Source organism: Trachurus trachurus (genome assembly GCF_905171665.1).
Source record: "Trachurus trachurus genome assembly, chromosome: 4".
Lineage (NCBI taxonomy): Eukaryota > Metazoa > Chordata > Actinopteri > Carangiformes > Carangidae > Trachurus > Trachurus trachurus.
This window is the reverse complement of record NC_139898.1, coordinates 16,175,546-16,188,720: the sequence shown is the minus strand read 5'-3', so window position 1 is coordinate 16,188,720 and position 13,175 is coordinate 16,175,546. Positions and strand designations below refer to the sequence as shown.

The 13,175-nt window shown below is 41.3% G+C and overlaps 1 protein-coding gene across 2 annotated transcripts in view; it reads left to right on the top strand.

Moving 5' to 3' along the window:
• agbl4 (AGBL carboxypeptidase 4) overlaps positions 1–13,175 on the top strand; it is a gene marked incomplete at its 5' end in the record, with an annotated part of 263,314 nt that overhangs the window by 210,378 nt on the left and 39,761 nt on the right. The gene's annotated exons all lie outside the window — the stretch shown is intronic.

Sequence of the window (13,175 nt, the reverse complement as noted above, 5' to 3'; positions counted from 1 at the left end):
ATCGATGTTGCTGTAGCCCATTGTTCGCTGTAATGAGACTTTTTTGGAATTACAAGGGGCTCTGTGTGAGTAGTAACTTCATTTGCAAAGGTGGTATTTTCACCTCAATCTGTATATTTTAAATCCACCAAATCAGGGTTAAATCTAGCCAATAATGTGGAGCACAAACCTGCTTCAAGCTTTAAAGGTGTTGTTTTTATGCTAGAATACCACTTAACTGATGTCAGAAGAGTTTTTATTTTCAAATTGATGGTCATGCGTGCTGAATGGGTTTCATTAAACCTTAATGACCCCTAGGCTAATGCAAATTTCTCAGGCCGCGGCGACCCGGTATGCTTTTAATTTCGATGCAAAATATTTAAATTTGAGTTTGGAGTTGTCCTACAGCGGGAGAGATTTTCTTTAAAAAACGCGTCGCCCAGGAGTCAGGCCAACAAACTCTAGTCTTATTCCTCTGAAAACTCACTTCACCCCATACAGATCAGTGTGGAGATTCCGTAGTTACCTTCTGTCCCCACAAAGATCAGTCCCCAACCCTCTGGCTGTAGCCTGACATGTTTCCGGGCACAAGTGTGCATCCATCTGCAGTGCAAGTGGGGGAAAAAAGGTGGAGATTTCTCAATGTCACCCTCAGCATAACATGATGGCAGATACCAACAGTTAACTGTACCATATTTGTTCGTTCGGTTCCCATGCTGCTGCTGGCCTGCCTCTGTGCCACACAGTTTGCCGATGATTGGCAGCGCTGTATCGAACATGTACCATGCCCAAACCATACAGCCATATCAACTCAGCTGCATGAGAGCAAGATAGGACAGAAATGGGGGTGTTGATATATAAGATTGCTTGTAAGATGGCTTGTTTGGAGAGGCTTGTATCTAAAATGAGACCCATCATTGAATGCAGGATTTGCTTGAGTCCACACTGGTAACCGATAGGAAGTGGTCACTGTGAAAGCCATTTCCTCCCCGTTTCCCCTCTGAAAAGACTGAGCTCTACCCACTCCCTCATCTCCCCAGTCCTCTCCTCTGTCTGGCGCAACGATGCATTTCCATATATTATTGCCTCTGTAAGCAAGTGTGTCATGTGCCCAGGCTTTTCCTACAGCCCAAGGGGACTTTTCAATATCATTATCGCTAAGGCCTGCCACATGCCTGTAATGTATTGCTGCCTGCCTTTATTGGCAGCATGATGATTCAGTGGTGGTGATGATGGATTAGCGCTGGCTGGGTCGAGCTGGGCTGGGCTGAGCTGGTCCAGACTGGGCTGGGCTCTGCAGCCCCGCTGTCTGTCGCATAAACACTGTCCTCCGCGCACACTGCAGTATGGAGGGAGACATATTGTATTTATGTCACACACCCAACCTAATGAATATGGTCATTTCAGAGCTTTTATGGGGCTTCTCGGAAAATTGTACGATTCATTGTGTCCACCTTTTGCTTTTCATGCAGACATGGTGTACACAGCAGCGCTGCATAATAGGTCACGGTAATGCATCCTCTTTATGACTTTGTTACTGTTTTGAATGTGAAAAAATAAGAGCTTTTGTTGACTCCAGAAGGGGAAGTTCAGAGAGGGAGCACTGAGTGCATATGTTACATCAGTTTGATGCTTCCAGGAGCACACATAGTGCGTTTAGAGGTAGGACACACAGTGGCATGTTTTATTGCTCAATATGAAACACACTCCATAAAACACAGCCACCCAGGCTAACCCTTAGCTAAATGGCACGCTAGCCATGAGCTCAAACCTGCAGCCCTTTTAGTCTCCTGCAGTTGCTGCAAGAAAATAAATAGACATAAGTCTTAATGTTTTACTCTCTGCACCAGCAACGGGCCGCCATCACTGCTGCTGTTTCATGCTGTCAAAAAACACACATTCTCACTATTGTACATCACATGGCGGCCAGGTTTATCAGTGCACAAAAGTTGAACACACAAACCACGTTATTTCAGTCATTTACACAGGATGTTCATCATCAAATATAAAGACATGAACGGGTTAAACAACACAATTAAAGAGTCTGTTTTTGCTCTCGAGTGACATTCTGTTTAGTTTGTCCATCACAGACTGAAACAACTGACTGACTGACTTTGACTCTCTCAGTTTGCTCATCCTGCAATATGTCTCCCTAAAGGCACGGGAAGCTTCCTCATTACTGTAAATAATTAGAAAATAACAAAAGAATCGAGCTTATACGCTTCTAATTGAATCTCATTCGCACTGTTGTATGTGGAGCACTTCATTTCTTTTCCATTTGCTTTCGTTTTCTATTTTCAGCAGTTTCACATAATCTACACAGCATTCATTTACAGCATGAGGCATACATCTGTATGCAAAGAAGTGTGTCCATTACATTATCTCTGTTGCCACTAATAATGTTGAATTCCAAAATATTTCTGCTTATATTCCCATATCTATCTGAAAAGTGACTGCAGGGTTAACAGACAATACAACACTGGTTTACTCTGCCTTCGCTCTTCATACAGATTGATGAGCTACCAATCAACCTCCCAGTGGCTCTGCTTCCACTACTACTTACTGTACATACCTTCATTTCTTTCCCACCTATAGGGACATCCAGTTCCATGTCCATACATTGTCAGTTACTGTATCTGTATGCATGACAAGATAGGCAGACTGTAGCTGTTAAATTTATCTCTGCTGTCAGCGGTATTCAGGGGTCCTTATCATTTTTAAGAAGCTTATTTGGCTGCTTTAATGATAAAGACTGGTAAAGTTTGGAATCCATCAGCCCCTCCGCTAAGTAGATGCAAAACTGAGCTCTGCTACACACAGATGCACACATACATACCTGTGTATGCACTCACATACACACGCACACACATGCACACACGCATACTTAAACACAAAGCTTCCAAATGGCCTCTATTAATGCAGACGGCTCCCCCAATTAACAAGATTCAAAGCGATGATGAATTTTTCATTCTCTGAACATTTAAGCTAATTATGGCCCAAATGAAGCAGGTTCCAGTGAATCACCATGGCAGGGGCTGCCGTTGGCAGCCAATGTCACTGTCACAGTGCCACTCTGCACCACCACCCTAATCACTACAGCTGCTTAATATTCATCTCCCATTGCTCTCTTGTCACCTCTCTCCTTCCTGACTCACCTCACCTCTCCTCCCATATCCTCTTTTCTTGTCTCCTCACTCTGCTCATCTCGCTTCTCGCTCCTTCCTCCTAGTAACTTTTACTTTTCTCCTCTCTCCACAGTCCTGCCCTTCCCCTCTCTCTCTCTCCTTCCCTCCCTTACATTTTCCCTCTTGCTCAGTCCCTCTCTCACCATAGATGTGTTGTTTAAAATGGAAATCAACTAATTTCGCTAATAGCATTTTAATGATAATTTAATGTAGTAAATAAAGCTTGTTACAAGCTAAGCAATTCTTTTGGATTTCAAGGGCAATCAATCTGTGTCCGATACAATCTGCTCAACCACCTTGATGATGGTTGTGGGATGTCAGAAGTGTTTTTTCACTCACACAACCTCCAGCCACACTGATGTCAACATATCTAGAATCACAACAATAGGCAGAGATATCGCTGTGCAAATCAATGTTTTTTTTTGTTTGTTGTTGTTTTTTAATCAAATAGGCCCTAGTCTTACATAATGCAAACAAAAATAACATGTAGTCTCCCCTACTCACTGATCACTTAACCACCAGCACACAGAGGTGATTTGAAGTACTGAAGTTAAAACATGAAGCTCGTGTTGGATCCTGTTTTTTACTTTTCATTGCCTTACACAATGTTTTCTCATGCAGTGCACATTCTGCACCAGATTTGTGTGCACTATAGTGCATGTACATATAGTATTTGTATTGCTCTGTTGGAGTTTTCAGTCCGGCTCTACCTTTTGACATTGTCCCTTTTAATCATATTGCCTTTCTTGAAACAAACTTTATATCCAGTGGTTGTTCATGTCATTTTCTTGTTTGTTTAGTTCATCATAATCAATTCTCCTCAGGAAATTACTATACCTGCGCTGTTTCAAGTCTGCTTAGTTTTGTGAGTCAGTGTTATCCATTAAAGAGATTAGATTTACCTTGTAATCAAAGATGAATGGTTCATTTTGCATTTGGATTTCCTCTGCACATTTTTATCAACCATCCCCTCTAGACTAAACAAATTAAAAATGATGAGGAGCTTGAGCTAGAAAGTGAAAAGAATAAAGTGCCGTGAGAAAGAAAAACAATTAAATTTTTCTTCTTATGTTCTACCAGTGGTCATTTAGCTAGCCTCTTTATTTAAATGGTAATGTGAAGCCAGCTAAACAGGCATGGTGAATCAGCCTTAGAAGAGAGGGAGTGACTTCAGAAAAAAAAAAAAAAAAGGCTGTGGTGTTTCAGGCCCTGGGAGTTTATCTGGGTCTCTCCTCCTGTCGTCTGACGGAGGGAGGCAGAGTGGGGAGCCGATTGAGCGACAAGGATAAGTCTTCTCTGTGTTGGAGTATAATTAATTAGGTGTGATAAATTATACCATTTCCAGCAAAACCCTGACAGCACTGGCACATGCACCCTCTAACACACACACACACACACACACACACACACACACACACACACACATATTCAAATGCATCTGTCTCTCTCCTCATCTAGACATGCTCATACACACACACACGCATATGCCTAAACATGCATGTCATTATTCGCATTAGATGAGCCTTAGCACTCAGTTTGTTGTGTACTCGAAAACTGAGAATAAACAGCATGAAACATGGATTATCAGTCACTTTGCAATCGCTCCCAAATCCAACAGATTATTCTTTTTAAGGAAAGTGGCGTCAATAGCTGTTAGGTGCTGACTGAGCACTCCTCATAATGACATGTATAGTACTTTCTTCCTCTTCCACCACTCAGTACTTCATACTGTATTGAGAAACAGTGCACTCAGGTTTCTCTGGAGTTCATAGGAGTACGTATAGTTTCGTTTGAATAAGTTGTATCATTTTCAAAGATTAGTTTTTTTATTTGTGTTTCATTTGCCAGAATCAAGTAAAACAATACACAGTAGTAGGCCTATTAATGTAGAGGTGTAGGTTAGCTGGCTGTTAAATTCATGTGAGTGATGAGTAAGCCACCAACCAAATATATACAAAAAAATTCACATCATGTCACAACAGCAGCAACAATCAACAGAATAAACTAAAGAATGCACAACACAGTTTGTGTAATGGCCTCTTGCTTCTTCATAAGCAGAGTTGCATCAAGGCTGTCATTTACGTGCTGTAAACAAAGCCTGGACTTATACAATTTGACTCAAGGCTTTATTTTATTTTCTGTCCTCAGCTTTAACACAAAATCTTTCTCTTCAGTGATTCCCGGTTCACCTCCTCAAAACTGCCCACTTGAAAATGAGTGATCTTGATGTGAAACAAAACGAATACCGTCAGTGCAACAAAAAATTGCAGTAAGTTTTACTATCTCTGAGTTCTTAATTAATTTTTATCTTTAGCGAGATGCTGTTAAGTATCATTATCCACTAGTTGTTCATCTGAGAGCTGCACTGTGCTTTTTTTTTTTTGCCATCTCTCATCTCTAAATTTCTCATTGTTGTATCCAGTTCATGGATGGGATTCATGGCTAAAGACCAAACTACCACTTGTCTGCCATTGTCAGTGTCAACCTGGACCCCAAATCCATGGCGAAGACACATAGTCACTCACACACAAGCATATACGTACACATAAACACGCTGCCAGCAGGTGCTCGTAATGGCTTGGTGTTAATGAGTGTCTTGTTTAGAGCTGTCAGATGACCCTGGGCCATGCAGACTGACACCATCTCCATGTTCACAGCTCTAGAGGTCACCACAAGGTCTCTGTATGTGTGTACACGTAATGCTTTGTGTGTTGCTGCTACGCAAAGAATCATTTATAATACCTACTTACGTACTATCTCTGCCAGTGCATTGACTCCATATCAGAATATCTTAAATGTTTGCTGGTTAAAATTTCAATCAGTAATGTTGGTATTAATCTCAATAAATCGTATCTATTCAGTCTATTCTCAAAATCAAAGAAACAGGTCATTTGTGTGTAAGCGCTTTGCTTCTGTACCACACTGTGAGTGATCAGTATGTGCCTGAAGCTCGCTATCATGATATAAATATTCTAATAAGAGATGGTCAATAGGAATTTATTCCTTATCCTTTACTACATCTAAATTACAATTATTTTAACTGTTTCTAACTTTGTTTTGATTTGTATAAATGAAGAGATGTGACACAAATATAATAATATATAAACAAACAATTTCCACACACACAGCAAAGCAAAAAAACAACAACACACACACAGGGTGATAAAGGTATCAAAATATATTTCATTGAACCTATTTACCAGCTTCCATAATATTACCTAAGTATACTATTTAGCTATATTTTATGGCAGAACTTTTGATGCTAAAGTAAATTTATAAATCTAATGTTTTTAGGTAACTTTCTAGATAAAGTTCCTGCATAAGGATACCTTAATAAACTCTCAAACTAACCTTTTGAAAAATATATAAGTATATGTATATGAGTGATCAGCGCGGACAGCAGGAGTAGAATAGGACCTGTGGATTACCAGGCGTTGGAGAAGGAGCAGTCGACTCTTCTGCTGCTGCCAGTGCATGAACAGAATGGCCACAATGTGCCCGTGTCATATTTGGGGAAATTATAACAGAAATATGCGGTTCTTGGGCGGCAGCTACAGACAAAGACTTGGAGCAGCTGATCCTTTGTTCAGAGCTCCCTTAACTGTCAACCTCTCAGCCCCGAAACTGTGAGTAAGCAAGTTTGCAGTCCACACACACAGCCACAGTACTGTAACAGCTGGTTTTCAGTCCAAATGCAATTCCTCAAAGAACATGAGGAGTAGGAGAATTGTATTTAAAAGATTAAAAGCTGAAAGGTTTGCTTGCCAAACACAACACTAATAAGAGATCTAAATAGAGATTAAATGAAAAATAGATTAAGCTCCATGTCAACACTTGGAGAAACCAAATCCTGCAAGGTTGTCGGGTCCAGGTAGCAGGAGGGATAGCTCAGGATGTTGACTGTTTCAGTGACATAATAAAACTTTGGAAATCCTCCTGGTTGATTTAAGGGAACTGTTACTGAACAGGACCATGTGCATTTCACTGTAGTGCCTGTTTATGTAAACCCATACTTTCTACAATATTTAGAATTTAAACTCGAGTAGAATTACAACAAAAGGTTTTATTTTTCAAGTTATGCCCCCAAAAAAATCAGTTTTCTCTTTTTTTCCCTCTGCTATTTTCCTTCCATGTCCCTAGCCACTCTTTTCCAACCTTTAGCACACTCACTGTTAGTCTTCCTTTATGTGTTGACAGTGAGAGTGTGATATAGCTTGCTGTGTGGAGACCAATTCGCAGAGTGGGAAGCGCCTCTGTCGGAGGCAAGCTGTGAGTGTATGTGTGTGTGTTTAAGTAAAGGAGACTCAAGCTGACAGTTTGCCAGCAGCCTTGCACCTGCACACAGCTAGGTGTTGATCTCAGATTGGGGGGATGGTGGGGAGGGGGGTGAAGAAGGGAGGACAGGCAGAGGCAGAGGGAGAGGAAGGGATCTGACACAAGGTGTCGGGGGTGGATGAGAAAAGACTGGTAAAGAACAGAGGATAGGAACTCTGAGAGGTGGCATGTCTGTGACATATAATTTCTGTTTATGTGTTTTTTGTATGTGTGTGTGTGTGTGTGTGTGTGTGTGTGTGTGTGTGTGTGTGTGTGTGTGTGTGTGTGTGTGTGCATGTGTCTGAGCGTACACCACAACTGGAAGGAAAATGTGCGTCTGTGTGATAGGTGGGACAGGAGAGCCAATTGGATTGATGCATTCTTTCATAGGTAACTGCCAACACCAGAGCGCAGCCGAGGCCTCATTTGTCAGACTCAGGGAAATAGCGTTACAGCGTGACGTTTCACTCTGTCTCTGGCACACACATCAACAGCCGTATTCCTCTGCATGGGAGGAGGTGCGGTATGCTATACTGTAATCTGGTGTTGAATTGAATTAGGGTTAAAAGGACAAAAAGAGGCTGTAAGACAAGGAAAAATAATGTTTTTGTCTGTATTTGTGTGTCTGTTACAGTACCTGTCTTTTTGTCTATTTATATCTCACCAGGCTCCCTGCTGACATACTGTTGCTGAAGACAGTATAAGGTGTTGTCAGAAGAAAATCTGTTGCTGCAAAAGCCATAATACATTTCCTTATTCTACATTCATTGGCTGTTGTTAACCTTTTGGCAGCAGTGGTGAGTTTGCCACTGACTGCAGATCAGGGAAACTTAGACAAGCTCTCTGGAGGGACACTCAGTAGTATGTCAGGGAACTCCGTGACACTGTCAGCATAACACTGCTGGGTAGCCTGAATTATTGAAGTCCATATCATTGATAATTTAATATGGTAGATCTGTTTTGATGGACTATGGTTTAAGTAAACAGAGAGAGAAAACAGAACTTTGCATTCTGTGTGACAGAAGTGGGAAAAAGTTTCTCTTTCTTGTGCATTTTGCTGTTTTATGGTGCATCCTGTACATACGGGTTTACTGCAATGCCTGACCTAGTTGAGATCCTGGTAGCGGAAGGAAGAGTGAGAGAAAAAGAGACAGACAGATGGGAGAGGGTTAATTGAAGCTGACATGTGTCCAGTGTTTGTGTGTCCCCAGATGACACATGGCTCTCGCCCATATGCTCATGTTGCCTCGTTCACTCCCTCTCTTGCACCATCGCCACTATCTGAAATAACAGTTTTCACACCATGAAAGGAAGATATCCAAATTTGTGTCCCAGCAGGCTTGCCGTAGACTGGCAGAGTGTTGATCTGAGTGTCAGTGGGACTGGGGGTCTCCTTTCCCAGCCCTCCTCTCATCCACCAGCTGACAGACAAGGTCAGGGGCTCATCCCGCCTGTCTCTCTTTGCTCCTGACAGATTTTCCTCAGGGAGACAAACCCTGGACAACCCTGTACTCCCTGGCACGCACCATCACCAATTAATATTGCATCACCATTTTCTAATCTGCTCCTTCAGGGTCTACTTCTCAGGGTGTGATCAGGCCACCTTGCTTGCCCGCCTCTCAATAGATAAATAATAATAAATGTACATGTTATTTTACTTTTACATTTTAATTGAAGATTTTACATTTAATTACATATTTTCCAATCCTATGATTGATAAAGATCCAACAAATGTACCAGTCCATGAAGTAGTCTTGTCTTATAGGGACAATTTCAAAACACGTTTTACAATAAAATTTGTTAAAATTAAAAACGCTCTGCCACTGAGCATGTACTGTAAATGAACACTATCCATCTCTTGAATGTGAATCTTATGACAGGGCCATCAGATGGAAATTATTTTATGGATTTCTTTCCCCACATTGTTGATACGTTTTATCATTCTGGTGCCCAGTGTTAGTTTGGGAGTTGGGAACATGACTTACCACTCTGTTCGATTGCTAACTGAGATGAGGAGAATATTGCCATTTGTTTCAGTCTTGTACCTCCATTCTTCAAACTCTGAACTACTTGCAGTGAGAGACATAACACCTCCTGCGACCCCAGTGGATGACTTATCATCCTACCTTGGGGACTGAGTAATGTGCTTGTGGCTCTGAGAATAGCTGCAACGCTGTCCGTCTGGGTTGGGGTCAGGAGTGGCCCAGGCAGTGCGGTGTGTTTGTGTGAGCAGTGCACCTTCACATATTCGACTCGTCCTCTCCAACTCACACACACACACATCCCACTGCTCAGTGTGACATGATGGAGGAGCATGGGGCCCATGTGTCACACCTTGGCTGCTAAAGAACTCACCTGGCCTCTCCTCAGCCCTGATGAATTTACACTGGCCCTGCAGGGGTGGCACAAGCACACACATACACACATACTGTACAGTAGATTGTACTCTGGATCACTTGTTCTTGGTGTATCTTCTTCTTCTTCTTCACTAACATCAGCCTGGAGGGTGTGAAGGAGAAGAGGGAAAGAACAGAGGAATGTCAGCCAGCACATACAGCTACTCCTTATATCCCACTCGCCTCCTCCTTGTCTGTGCTTCATCACATGAGAAAAGATAGGGAGAGTGTAATTTTCAGCTGAGGAGCTGTTTGTCTTATGTGTGGCTGATTTTCTTCTAGACAGCCTGTGTGTGTGTGTGTGTGTGTGTGTGTGTGTGTGTGTGTGTGTGTGTGTGTGTGTGTGTGTGTGTGTGTGTGTGTGTGTGTGTGTGTGTGTGTGTGTGTGTGTGTGTGTGTGTGTGTGTGTGTGTGTGTGTGTGTATGTGTTCCACAGATTGCTAATCTCTCTGAAGTCCTGTTTGTTCTCCAGGTTTGCCCCCACTACAAACATTTCCCTGATCAAAGCTGTTGAAAAGGCCTGCCACTTCAAACAAAGTACACACACACACACACATACAGATGTACACACACACACACACACACACACACACACACACACACACACACACACACACACACACACACACACACACACACACACACACACACATCCATTCCAACACAGCTCTACGGCCGGCATTGTTGTCATGGCAACCACGTTAATCCTAAACCAACCAGCATGCAGTTGTTGCATCAGGCGAGCCAATCAGGAGAGACGCAAACAGGAGTCTTGAGCTCAATTACCATTTTAATTCTCATTTAATTTGAAGTGAAGAAGTTAATTTTCATTGTAGACACACACTGAACACTATATGCTTTGAATAAAATGATATAGGCAGTGAAAACAATGCATGATAGGCTACTGGTATCATTACAAATGAGGGTCATTTCAATTCACAGGCTTCTCACAAATCTCCCTCGCTCTAACTTACAGTAGGCCTACCTATATGTTTTTTTCTTCCAGCAGTTAAACAAGAATCCAAAAATTCATGCTTTTGAGATCTTCCAGAAGTCATTTAATTTTCAGCGATAAGCCTTAATGTTATCTGAGACATTTGATGTCAGCTTTATCAGGAAGTTGTATTAGCAGCAGGTGTTATGCTGTGTTTAAATCCTTTCAAGTTAAGTTACAGAGAGATGAGGAGATGAATCACCTTTTTTCCTTTTTATATTTATTTTTTTTCAACAGTTTTAATCACAGAAACAAAACCAAAAAGAAATTACCTCATGTGTTGAATGAAATCTGTTTCTTGATCTTACAATGTAAATACTTGAGCTTGGGCGAGAATCAAAATTCACCATCAATGGGGTAATGTTCAGTTTGGGAAGGTCTTTTGATTGCTCTGTGTTGAATTCCCATGTGGTGAAAGCAAAATGCATTCACTTTTTATTTTCAAATAGAAGAAAAGGAAAATGTATTAAATATTCTTATAGTCCTTATGTGCTATGGTGTTTGTGGTGGTCTGTTGGCACCCTTCTCTGTCACAATGACAGCCAGTCTGTGTACTTTGCTTATAGTTAAGTTAAATTAAGTTAAGATTCCTTTATTTGTCGCACAGTGGGGAAATTACATTTGTGCAGCAGCAAATAGCAACAGTATAAAAACTATACTATATACTATACTATACTTATACTCTTTGCCATCAGAACATTATCATGATACATTATTGTAAGTGATCAAACAGTGATGTTTTTTCCATATGTGGATTTTTGTGTGATTAGTGTCATCAGAGTTTGTGTTAGAGATGTTGTTATTCCTCAAAATGACATTTATAAAAGTGGTACAAGGTGTTACTGTCATTCCAAAGCATAGTGTCTGTAAAACAAAAGTTGTGTTTTAATATTAGCAAAGTAAACTCATTTGACAACTGCAGGAGTGACAGAGGGACACAGTGATTATCTTGGCAGGGGAAAAAAGTGTAGTGATAATGTCTCAAAACTGTTGCAAAAGTAGTTTAAGATAACCAAGCCTTGAAGGAGTTATGATGCCAATTTGAGATGATGATGATCAATGAGCACGAGTCATCAAACAGCTGTCAAGACGGCGAGTCCTAAGTGACAGGCCTAAAAATGCTAAGAGTCAGACAAAATCTTCCCAGCGTCCCAAAATGGCCTGCTTTCAAAAGCTTGACAGGAGAGTGTATGACTATCTGTGTGAGAAACGAAATGCCTATTACTGGAGCTGATATTTGGCTGAAAGCTTTAGAAACCACTAAAGAGCTGAACATACCCACAACCGAGTTCAAAGCCTGTGTAAACGATTGATGAACCGAAATGGACTGTGCCTCCAATGCAGGACTTCTTGCTCAACGCTTCCTCTCAGACTTCAGAGAGAAGCCACTGATTCTCAAAGAAAGCTGATTCTCTTTGAGATGGTAAAATTGAATAAGAAAGACCTGCAGACCACATTTTGCCATATTTTCTGTATTCATTCATATATGACTGAACTGGAAATGTGATCAACATATATGTTTCCTATTGATAGGCAGTATACTTTTATGTACTGTCATGTTCATTTTGTGATTGAATATAGCATCTACTAACTTTATCTCAGTTTGTATAGGTGTCTAACATGGTTAGTGTATGATATTTTTTGTATATGGTTGCATTTAAAGTTTAAATGCAACCATGAACTCTGTTTAAATTTTAAACAGAGTTCACATGGTTTAGTTGCCCTTTGTAAACTGCTTAGCTCCTCTTCTACATACAGTATGGTATATCAGTCATCTGGCAGGACCATGTAATCCAGTTAACAAGTCTTCAGGACCTGTTAGTGCAACAGTATGCTGTAACTGTGGACAGTACTCTGTTTAAAACAGAAACAACACACAGTTTTTTCTGATGCAAGAGCTGGCTGCCCAGCTGAGAGGAACAGAGTGCAACTCTTAAAATGCAACAAACAAAGTTTACAAGCGGAGGTCGACATGTAGTGTGGGATGACATTGAAGTAACATAGAGCAGTGTGCACCTTATATCTCTCACTTTCATATTACTGTAAGACAGGTGCGTCAGTGCCACTGCCAGTGGATCGTTGTGGGACTCTCGCAGGCTGGATGTGGCACCTAGCTTGGCTACTGTACACCTTGCCGTTAAAGCATCAGGCTAGACTTTAACATTGCTTTCCTAACTTTGTAAAACTTTTTTGCTCTGTGTTTGTTGCTGCGCATGCGGCTGACACCTGATGTAGCAGTGCCACTAACATAGAATTGAAGTGAATAGATGATGGATCGACCTCATTTATCCGATACTCGATCTAGGT